This window comes from Centropristis striata, chromosome 2, assembly GCF_030273125.1.
Source record: "Centropristis striata isolate RG_2023a ecotype Rhode Island chromosome 2, C.striata_1.0, whole genome shotgun sequence".
NCBI classification, from domain to species: domain Eukaryota; kingdom Metazoa; phylum Chordata; class Actinopteri; order Perciformes; family Serranidae; genus Centropristis; species Centropristis striata.
In genome coordinates, this window is record NC_081518.1 from 5,011,740 (window position 1) to 5,022,947 (window position 11,208).

Consider the following 11,208-nt stretch of genomic DNA (forward strand, 5'->3'; position numbering starts at 1 on the left):
CACAACACAACACAACACAACACAACACATACCAGACCCAGACAGGATATAACTATGCAATAAAAAGTAATGTTTAAGTAGCCTCAAGTCCAGTTAGTGGTCACTTTTGATGTGATTTGAGCCATTGTTTTAGATTTCCTTTAACAGAAGAGTAAGTGGGACATTCCCTTTCTTTCTACTTTCATTAACAGTGCAATATACGGCATTTGTGCTGCATTCATGTGGTGTCAGAATAATCTGAAAAAAATGTATTTATATTTAATCAGATTCAGAATAAGAAAACTTTATTGTCTGTCATGACAGAAAATCGAACTAGAACTCAGACAATAGACATACAACATGTTTTCCTAAAAAACAGAATAAAATACATAATGAAGTTTAATTTATGCAGGATAAAAATTACAATATATTATATGTGCAAAGTAGCAAAGCGTCTATGTGTGTGTGGATAATCACCTATTATTTAAGATGGTTATGGCAGTGGGAATGAAGGAGTTTTTGTACACTGCAAAAAAGGTGTGTCTAAAAACCAGATCAAAACACTAAATCTGAAGGAAATGATCTTGCTGCATGGACAGATAATTTCACTTGATAAGATTTCTTAAATTAAGATTATTAAATCTAGAAATAAGCATGTTGAACGCTTAAAATAAGCAATTAACTCTTAAAACAAGATAAATTAAAGCTGCAAGCAGCGATGAACTGGCCCGAGCAGAGTGACCTGACAATTATTTGTTTCTTATCAAGATAAAAAAAACTTTAGATTTAGAAGTGTTGGATAATTTATCTTGTTTTAAGAGTTAATTTCTCATTTTAGGCATTCAACATGCTTATTTCTAGAGTTAATAATCTTAATTTAAGAAATCTTGTCAAGTGAAATTATCTGTCCATGCAGCAAGATCATTTCCCTCAGATTAAGTGTTTTTATGAAGAGTGAGTGAAGGTACTTTTCTCGGCTAGGGGAACTTTATAATGGCAGCCTGATGGAAGCAACTGGAAAGACTTGTGCAGGGGGTGAGTGAATTCAGACGAATATCTTCCCCAACTCGAAAAAATCAGATTTTCCGAGGAGCATTTGAATGCACCGTTGGCCTTGCTGGAGGTCTGTGCTCTCCGACTGCCATTCTAGCTCTACACGGTGTAAATTAATTATGGCTATTGCAAATGAAGTTACTAAGAGATAACTGTATGAGTGTCAATAAATGTATGTGAGGGTTACAGAGCCTCTGTGGTTAATGGTGCGTAGCCTGCTGCATATCAGCTGTTGTGATGAAAGTGGAAGTAAATGGAACAAGCCACTCCACTGAGGAACAGGTGTAAGCGCAGCACCCTGCTTAATATTTCATGCTGAAGGGAGGACTTTGAAGTTTAGGCATGAGGGAGTTAGAAGTGGGAGGCAGGCTGACTTTCATATAATTTCATGAAGACAAAAGGATATTCTCCTCCCCACTAGACTTAAGAGCGCTTTCTTTCTTTTTCCTCCCCTCTGGCCTGAAAGCCATTACAGCATTAAACAGCAAATGATAAGATCCTCTCGACAAATTAGATTTTTTTTCCAGTCCAGAATTTGTACAGAGTTTTCCCAGAGGCTTTTTATTGTTGGTAACAGAGGGACAGCACTATCAGTAATTATAATAATGGTCCTGGCACAGGAGACACACACTGATGTGAAAATGGATCTCTGGCTTGTGTTTGCATGTCTTAGTAAGACTGGCCCAAACACAGCTGCAGAGCACGCAGCCTTAATAATAAAGCAGGCTGATCAGCCATGCAGGACGTGTGCCAACTGATGAGTGACATTTACCTCAGTATGAGCTTTCGCTTTGAATATTTGTATATTTTTATCACATGCTAATCAACCAAAAAACCATGCTGCTGCAGAAGTCGCGAGCAGTGTTCCTGACGTGCAAAAAACAAACTTTATACTCCTGTTTTTCTGACATTCCAACACAGACATACAGTAAATAACTTGTGCTTTCTAGTAGGAACAACATAACGTTGGCTTCATTTCTTTCCAGCTGCTGCTGCCTCGATTTCCTGATTCCCCCACCTCTGATTGACTGAATTCACAGCAACTATGTGCTGCTATGCATCCCAATGTGGGAGCTCTGCCTTGGAGGGAAAAGGCCTGTGAATTTGCAGACTTTGGAGGATTGAAGAGATGCTCCTCCTCCCTGAGTGCATGCATCAGTGTTTCCATTTCTCTTACTTAGCCTCACGGACATCACAACTAATGGTGCTTGGGCGGTTCTCCTCAATTTGTAGCATTGGAAACACACAAGTAAGAACGATTAAGATAGTTTAAACCAGGGGTCTCAAACTCAAATTACCTGGGGGCCGCTGGAGGCAGTATCAAAATGACCAAAAAAGACACAAAATTACAAAAAAAAAAGACACAAAATGACCAAAAGAAAGACACAAAATTACAAGAAAAGACAAAAAATGACTAAAAAAAACACTTAATCACCACAAGAAGACACAGAATTACCAAAAAAGACACAAAATTATTTAAAAAGACACACAATGACTGAAAAAACACTCAATTGCCACAAAAAAGACAAAGAATTACCAGAAAGACACAAAATTATTTAAAAAAAGACATACAATTACAAAAAAGACACAAAAAGACCAAAAAAAGACACAAAATTATTTGAAAAGACAAAATTATTTAAAAAAGACACAAAATTACTAAAAAAAAGCCACAGAGTTACCAAAAAATAATAACAAAAGGGACCTTCCACACACAACACGGTAAAATGCCATTCATATAAAACTCACATTAAACTTTCATATCAAGGTGGGGGCCACAAAATATCGTTACGAGGGCCACAATTGGCCCGCGGGCCACGAATTTGAGATCCCTGGTTTAAACCATGAGTAAGGTTTCGTAATATTTGAGTTTATGGTAAAAGTTTTGACATAGCATTTTCATTTATGATGGTAATCTGGAAAACATTTTACCAGTTTAATGGCATATGTTAACTTTTTTAGGTTTGGGGAGTACAAGTAATAGGATTAAGTATTTAAAATACAAAATATGAGTAACTGTATACAGTTACTGTTTAAACTGATGGTATTCGGAGTACAGTTATTGGCTTTAAAAAAAGATTACTTTAAAGGGAAAACTTACCTCTGCCCAGGTGGTTAGGTTTTCTGTTTGCTTTGTTTTTTTGTGTTTTTTTTGTCCGCAAGATTAAGGAAAAACTACTGACTTTATTTTCATTTAAACTTGTTGGAGAGTTGAAGCACAGGTCGAGGAAGAGCATTACATTTTGGAGTGCATTCAAATCATGGAGCACATACACAAATTGTTTTTCACTTTGGAGTGTGGCCTTGGCGAAGGTCTGTGTGCTTTGCTTGTTTTTCAGGGATTCAGGCTCAGCGATTTCCCACAAACTGATTATTTTTTAAACGTGCATCAATAAGTGAGTGTGCCATATTTTTGGGCAGAGAAGACTCCTGCACCCATTCTACTTTCTAAGACATACATTTATTTATTATTGCTTCTACGTGCCTGTCAATGAAATAGATGTGAAAAGTTTCTCCTGAATGGAAATATAACAGCCAGACAAATTAGCTCAGTAATGCAATCATAAAGTACTTCAAAAACAATCCAAATTATTTAAATATATACTGGCTATGTGCAATAAATTGTGCAAATTGAATTGAAGACTGTGCACCTTACCTCCATTTCTTGCCTTTGTTTACATTATATCGTATATATTTTTCTTTACATTTACTTGCCTATGTATGTTTATGTTTATATTGTATATTTTTATATTTTATATATATTTTATTTATTGTCGCACTGCTTTTTGGAGTCAGCTCTCAAATCTCATTGTACATGTGTATAGTGACAATAAAGGCATTCTATTCTATTCTAAAATGCATTACTTGATTTGAGTAATCTAATGGAATATGTAACAAATTACAGGGCAGAGGTTGAATTTCCCCATTATGGGACTAATAAGGCAATCTTAATCTTAACACTGCACCTTATGTAGTGGCTAACAACATGCCATGGAGGTTAACAAGAACAAACACAAAATCAAGATAAATATACTACGATCAGGTGACATTTACCATCTGAGGGAGTCAGCAAGATCTGCCTGAACACCTCGTAAACAACGACCTCCATGCAGCTGGTCAGTGATTTAGGTTTGAACAGATAAAAAACTGATCGTGTTCTGCAGATTCAAGCAACAGAAAGCTGCATTTTTCTGCTGCATTTAGAGCAGCCTTGGAAAGGGACTGCCTCCTCAAACTCTTATGACGTCTGCAGCCTTGAAATCCAGACTTCCAAGGAGATAATTAGGGCACAGCGAGGGAGTGAGTCACTGAGTGGATCCACATTACATCACATCACACAGGGGAGCGTGCAGCACTTCAGAGAACTGGAGGTGAGACAAGGGATCCTGTCACCAGTAAATTGGTGTTCGATAAAAAAAGAAAAAGAAGCCCTATCTGCATCAGGATTAAGAGGTGGAAGCTGTTCAATAATGCTCACCTGTTTAATGATGCATAAACAAAGTATCAGAGAATGAACGGGTGACAACAGATATCAGATGGAACATTCTGTGAGTGAGTGCTATTTGAAGCTGGACAGAAATAAAGGCTTTCTGACGCTCAGGCATGCAGAACTGTGCACATCTCTTAGTGACTTAAAAAAAGACACAAAATTACCAAAAAAAGACACAAATGACTACAAAAAAGACACAAAATACCAAAAAAAGACACAAAACTATTAAAAAAGACACAAAAATACCAAAAAAGACACAAAATTACTAACAAAAGACATAAAATTACCAAAAAAGACATAAAATTATCAAAAAATACAGAAAATGACCTAAAAAAAGACACAAAATTACCAAAAAAAGACACAAAATTACCATAAAAGACACAAAACTATTAAAAAAGACACAAAAAATACCATAAAAGACACAAAATTACCAAAAAAGACACAAAATTACCAAAAAAAAAGACATAACATTACAAAAAAAACACAAAATTACCCAAAAAAGACACAAAATTACCAAAAAAAGACATAAAATTACTAGAGAAATACACAGAATTACCAAAAAAAGACATAAAAGTACTAAAAAAAACCTTCAGGTTTCAGGTTAAATGTGTTAAAAGCCCTTCTGCAAAAGCTTTGAGAGTAACAGGAAACTGATTGACAAACTGAACATTCACACATGAAAGCATGGTCATGATAAGAAAATAGCATGACAAAATACTGGAGAAGCTTTCTAATAATAATTTAAAAAATGCTTGAACACACATGAAAAGGAAAGTGAGCTATTGTTCCCTTTTCTCATTCAGGAAAGTGGCCAGAAAAATAAAACTAACAGTAGATGCAGAAACAAATGCCTTCAAGCCTTGTTAAAACTGATTACATTGCATATTCAAACTACTTCTGACTGTCTACTTAAGAAACTGTTTTTAACCTTTTATCAGGCAAAGAAATATATTTGGTAACTTCAGGTAATATTTCGAGAAAAAAGTTGCAAAATTACTAGATTAAAGTGGCAAATCTACAAGAAAAATAGTCGCAGATTTAAGAGATTTAAAGCGGCAAATCTGTGCGAAAAAAGTCGCAGATTTACAAGAAAAAAGTGGGGGGAAAGCAGCTTTTTTCTCCCAGATTCACCACTTTAAATCTCATAAATCTGCACTTTTTTTCTTGTAGATTTGCCACTTTAATCTCATAAACTTTTTCCTCAAAATAGTATTTTTGTATGGTTTTTTTTACACATTCTGGCTGTATGTAATATCCTCCAATATTCTCTAGGGTTGAAATTTGGAATTTGCAAGTATTTCAATGAGTGCCCTATTCAGGGTTAAATTGCAGTCAGATGATTTTGACTCTTCATAGTGAAGTGCCAGGCAACCACATTGCTTTGTAATTTTTCAATAAAACCACCCGGGATTAACCATGCGAAATAAAATACAGGAAAAGCTCATTACACATATGAACTGCTTTATTAAATCTGCTTTATGTCAGCCACAAACAGCCCACTGAGGCCTTCTATGAATCAGCAGCAGTCTGATGTTCCATTCACTAAACGCCATCATCATTTATAGATGGAGACCTCAAAAAGTGTCCTCATGCAGATATTCAAAGAAATCTATTTTCGAGCGATTGGTGGGTGGTTAAAACCAGACTTTGAAGGTTGCTGCAAGGCATAAACAGTGGCATCTTTATTTTAGGGGGAGTTGTAAATCTTAGATTGAGAGAGAGAGAGAAACAGAGAGACTATGTGTGTTTGTGAGTGTGAGTGAAAAGTAAATCTCACAGCTTGGTAGACAGAGTGAGAGCCTGTGTGAGCCTTTGCATGCAAAAGAATGAAAAGTAAATGAGCATATTGGCTTGTGTCCAGTATTGATTGAATCTAATGTGTGCTCTCTATTGATTCCCCCGACGTGGCCTTTGCTGGTAACGACAATTTGTGAAAAAATTTTAATTTAGAATTCAGTTGCATTTTCAGGGAGCTATTCTTTTGTAATAGCATCACATCACAAAAAGACACAAAATTACGAAAAAAAGACACAAAACTATTAAAAAAGACACAAAATTAACAAAAACATAGACAAAATTACAAAAAAAACCACACAAAATTACCAAAAAAAGACACAAAACTATTTAAAAAGACACAAAATTACCCAAAAAACACACAAAATTACCGAAAAAAAGACATAAAATGACTAAATAAAGACACAGAATTACCAAAAAAAGCACCTGAGACTGTTACTGTCTTCAAGACTGTAGTAAAACATGAAACTATGCTAAAGAATCAGCAGGTGGGTGAATTTCACGCACGCACACACACACACACACACACACACACACACAAGCACTGTCCTTGTATCAACACAAATCCCTGTATCTCATCGCTCAGAGCCCAACAGAGGGCATGCATAAAACATGATTTGGATTAGAAAATGTCACGCTGGATGAAACAGTGTCCCAGTGTCCCAGTGAGGAAACCAGATGGACTGCTTCAACACACCAAAGTGCCTCTGCAGCCTCCTTTCCAGAGCACAGCTGGATCTCTGCAAGTACAGTATATACAGTGTGCTACCGCCACCTGAATATGAGGCGTGATCATTAAAGAAGCTGATAATACACTCAGGCTGCAGGCGTCACTGTCGGTCTGTTCTTTTTCAAAACATTGAGTTGAATCGCGTACAGGAGCTCAATCAGATCTTAACTCTATGGAGTCTTATAGGGCTATTTTGTCCATTTTTGAAGCCTTTTCATGTTTTTTCGTATTTTGGTATGTCATTTTATGTCTTTTTTGGTCATTTTGTGTCTTTTTTGGTCATTTGTGTCCTTTTTTTGTCTTTTTTGTGTCTTTTTGTGTCTTTTTTAGTTATTTTGTGTCTTTTTTGTCATTTTGGGACTTTTTTGGTCATTTGTGTCTTTTTGTGTCTTTATTTGGTAATTTTGTGTCTTTTTTGGTCATTTTGGGTCATTTGTGTCATTTTTGTGTCTTTTTTATTTTTTTTGTGTCTTTTTTGTCATTTTGTGTCTTTTTTGGTCATTTGTGTCTTTTTTGGGTAATTTGTGTCTTTTTGGTAATTTGTGTCTTTTTTGGGTCCTTTGTATCTTTTTGTGTCTTTTTTGTGTCTTTTTTGGTCATTTGTGTCTTTTTGTGTCTTTTTTAGTTATTTTGTGTCTTTTTTTGGTCATTTATGTCTTTTTGTGTCTTTTTTTGGTCATTTTGTGTCTTTTTTAGTTATTTTGTGTCTTTTTTGTCATTTTGTGTCTTTTTTTGTCATTTTGAGTCTTTTGCGTCATTTTGTGTCTTCTGCGGGTTTTTTGGGGGGGTTATTCTGTCTTCTCATTTTGTGTCTTTTTTGGTCATTTTGTGTCTTATTGTGTCTTCTTTTGGTCTGCTTTGTTTTTACGTCTGGATGTGATGAAGATGCTTTGGAGCTTTTGGAGACTCCAGAGGGTTAACCAACAATTTATCAGGTTAGTTTCACTAGATTGTCAAAACTGCTGCTTGTCAGAGACCGTCTGAAGTATAATGCTAGTGACGTTGAATTCATGCAACCGTGGTATAGTTCGCCTTAGCGTAACGTTAGCTTTTTTACTTCTGTCAGCTGCATAAACACTTATAAGAACATCATAAGAGTGATGCTCAATATCCTGCTGAACAAAACGCGTAAACCTCAGAGACGTGTGTTTGCCACAGAGCTAATTTTTCTGCAATGATCCAAAATCCAATACTAAAATCCCATAGGCGAATTCTCAATAGACCCCATGGTGATGCTACTATTGGCCTATAAAAATATATCATTTAGTTTTCTCTCTATTTGGCCTTGACCTTTGACCCTCTTCCCTTTTGCTGCACAGGGGATTTTGGCTAAGTATAGCCACAAAATCATTTTTCTTTTAATGTGTGTCTATTTCTTTTGGAAAGCTTTAGCCTACAACCATCTTGTTTTCCCTTTTGGACTCGACAACATCATCCAATCTGTAATATATATTTTAAACAGTTAAAGGGAAGATAAATTAGTTCTGAATTAAATGTCATTGCAACCCTAACATGCTAACTTACTCCCTGGTTTAAAACTCATTCCTGTGGCAGCTTATAGGAACACTGCAAAAAAAGAAAAGTTGGGTGAACTCAAAATTTCAAGGCAACAAACTTCGATAAAATTTTAAGTTGGACAATTAAACTAAATATTTTAAGTTTTGTTTTTGAGTTTGCTCAACTCTGAATTCAGATTTTTGTCAACTCAACTGTAAGTTGTAGGCCTACTAACTTATAATTTTACATTGTAATAACTTTTAATCCTTACTTCTGCTAACTTCTGCAATGTGCTGAATTGGCACGATTGTAATGCTGCTATGAAATGTCAGCTAATGTTGCGACCACAATTTTGAGTTAGCATTGATACGCTAATGGCTACTCTTGTAGCTGTAACAAGCAGAGCCGCTAGCATCAGTTAGCCGCTAGCATCAGTTAGCCGCTAGCATCAGTTAGCTGCTAGCATCAGTTAGCCGCTAGCTTTCGCTAATGACCGAATTTCACCGCTTTCCCGCATTTCACAACAAAGAAATAAGAGTTAGCAGAACTATTGTCCCTTGTTGTGAACCCCAACTTAAAGATATAAGTAACAACAACTTGTTTTGAACATACTGGCTTCCTTTGTTGTGCTAACTTACATTGCCCTAAATGTCAATAATTTATATTTCCAAGTTTTACCAACTTAAATCACTGTTTTAGGCCAAAAAATACAAGTTGCCTTTTTTGCAGTGAAGAGGGTCAAAGTTCAAGACCAAATGTCATGATGAAGTAGCATGTCCCAGCTGTGTATTCTGCATGCAGTATATTTTTGCAAGGGCAGCTGCAGCACATCGTAAAAGTAAAAAAGAAAGTGTGTTGGACCCATTTTGTCTTGAGTTCTGCCAAAGAGACTTTTTCCACAGCAGCCGTTCTGATATGAAACCGAGCCAGCACAGGTGTAACTAATGACATTCATTCAGGTTGTGCTATTGCTCTTGCCGGCTCACTGAAAAGACTCTGCTACACTTAAATGGATCAGAACCTTAATTAATGTCATTAGAAACACCTGTGCTCCTACTAGTTCTTGTCAAAATGGCTGCTGTGAGAAATGTCTATTGTTGTTTATGGCAGGGTTTCCATTTGGAAACCACTTGTTTCCACAGGCAACAGACAAAGAAACACAGCCTGTAAGAGGCACAAAACCCAATACAGACTCATGAGTCATCGCTCACATTTTCCCTCTGTACAGTGCAGATGAGTTTACATTTATAGACAGCCAAATTATGCCCCAAACTTGCAATACCATTTTACAGCTGTTAGAGTTGTAATCTGATTCCCCCCCATGTAAAAAATATAGTCCCTGGTTTTGTTCTGCTAATTGAACCCATTTAGGCCTGAAACGCCTGTAAAAATTCCTGTAAAACCTCTGGGCGATTTTAAAATAACCCCCTAAAAGGCTAAAACCTGAAGTTTTTCTGGAAAAACGCTTCTACTAAATAATAGATTTTTCAGCCTCTGTAGCAGATAGAAATGAAATTCAAAAAGTACTTGAGAGCTTATAGCTGTTATATCTGAGCTCCCTCCGCTATAGTCGTCTTCCGCCACGATTTCAGTTCTGGAAAAGTCCCATGATGCATTGCGACACTCCCACATGTATTCTCATTTTGTGTGTTTTTTGGTCATTTTGTGTCTTTTTCCTCGTCATTTTGTGTCTTTTTGTGTCTTTTTTTAGTAATTTTGTCTTTTTTAGTAATTTTGTGTCTTTTTTTGTCTTTTTGTGTCTTTTTTTGGTCATTTTGTGTCTTTTTCCTCGTCATTTTGTGTCTTTTTGTGTCTTTTGTGTCTTTTTTGGTCATTTTGTGTCTTTTTCCTCGTCATTTTGTGTCTTCTTTTGGTGATGATTTCAAAGTTGGAAAAGTCCCAGGTTGCATTGTGACACTCCCACATGTATTCTGATGCATTTCATTGGCCAAGAGACTGAAAATAGGTGAAAAAAACTACAAATACTACAAAACGACGTATCCGCTTTCCCGCTTTAATGGTAGAAATGCGGTAATGCTTTCCCACCTTAAACTTACCCTCTGCAACTGTGAAATGTAGAATTTGGTTTTGTATTTCCAACAATATTTGCAGTGCTTACTGTGGTAAATGTCATCTATATTATTCATCAAAGACTTTGAGGTTTCCCACCTCCACAACACTGACAGCTCACAACAGGTGGTGCTGAGGCGTTTCCACAGCGTGTCAAACATCTTCACATATAGTTAATATATTCATTGTTTTATATTTTCCAAGCAGATTCCTATTTTAGGTCTTGGGCCTTCATGCTGTCTTATATTTGTACATAGCAAGAGTTTACGGTATTATTAAGAATAAAGTAATATATATGTATGTATTAAAGAAACCTCTGCCAAGAAACGCCACAGAATAAAATGTTTTTAATGGTAATTTTATAATTTGTACAGAATATAAAAGCAGCATATTATAGTATGTCTAAACAATTGAAAAAGAAAAACCCACCATAGTATAAAACAGTCGTGTAAAAAAAGATTAGACCAGCATATTCTTCAATTTCTTGTTCATTTTAATGGCTGGTACTACTAAAGGTATATTTATTCGGACAAGTATAATGATAACAACAAAAATAGCTAATAAGAGTTTAATTCAAGAGTTGTTGTCATTATATTTC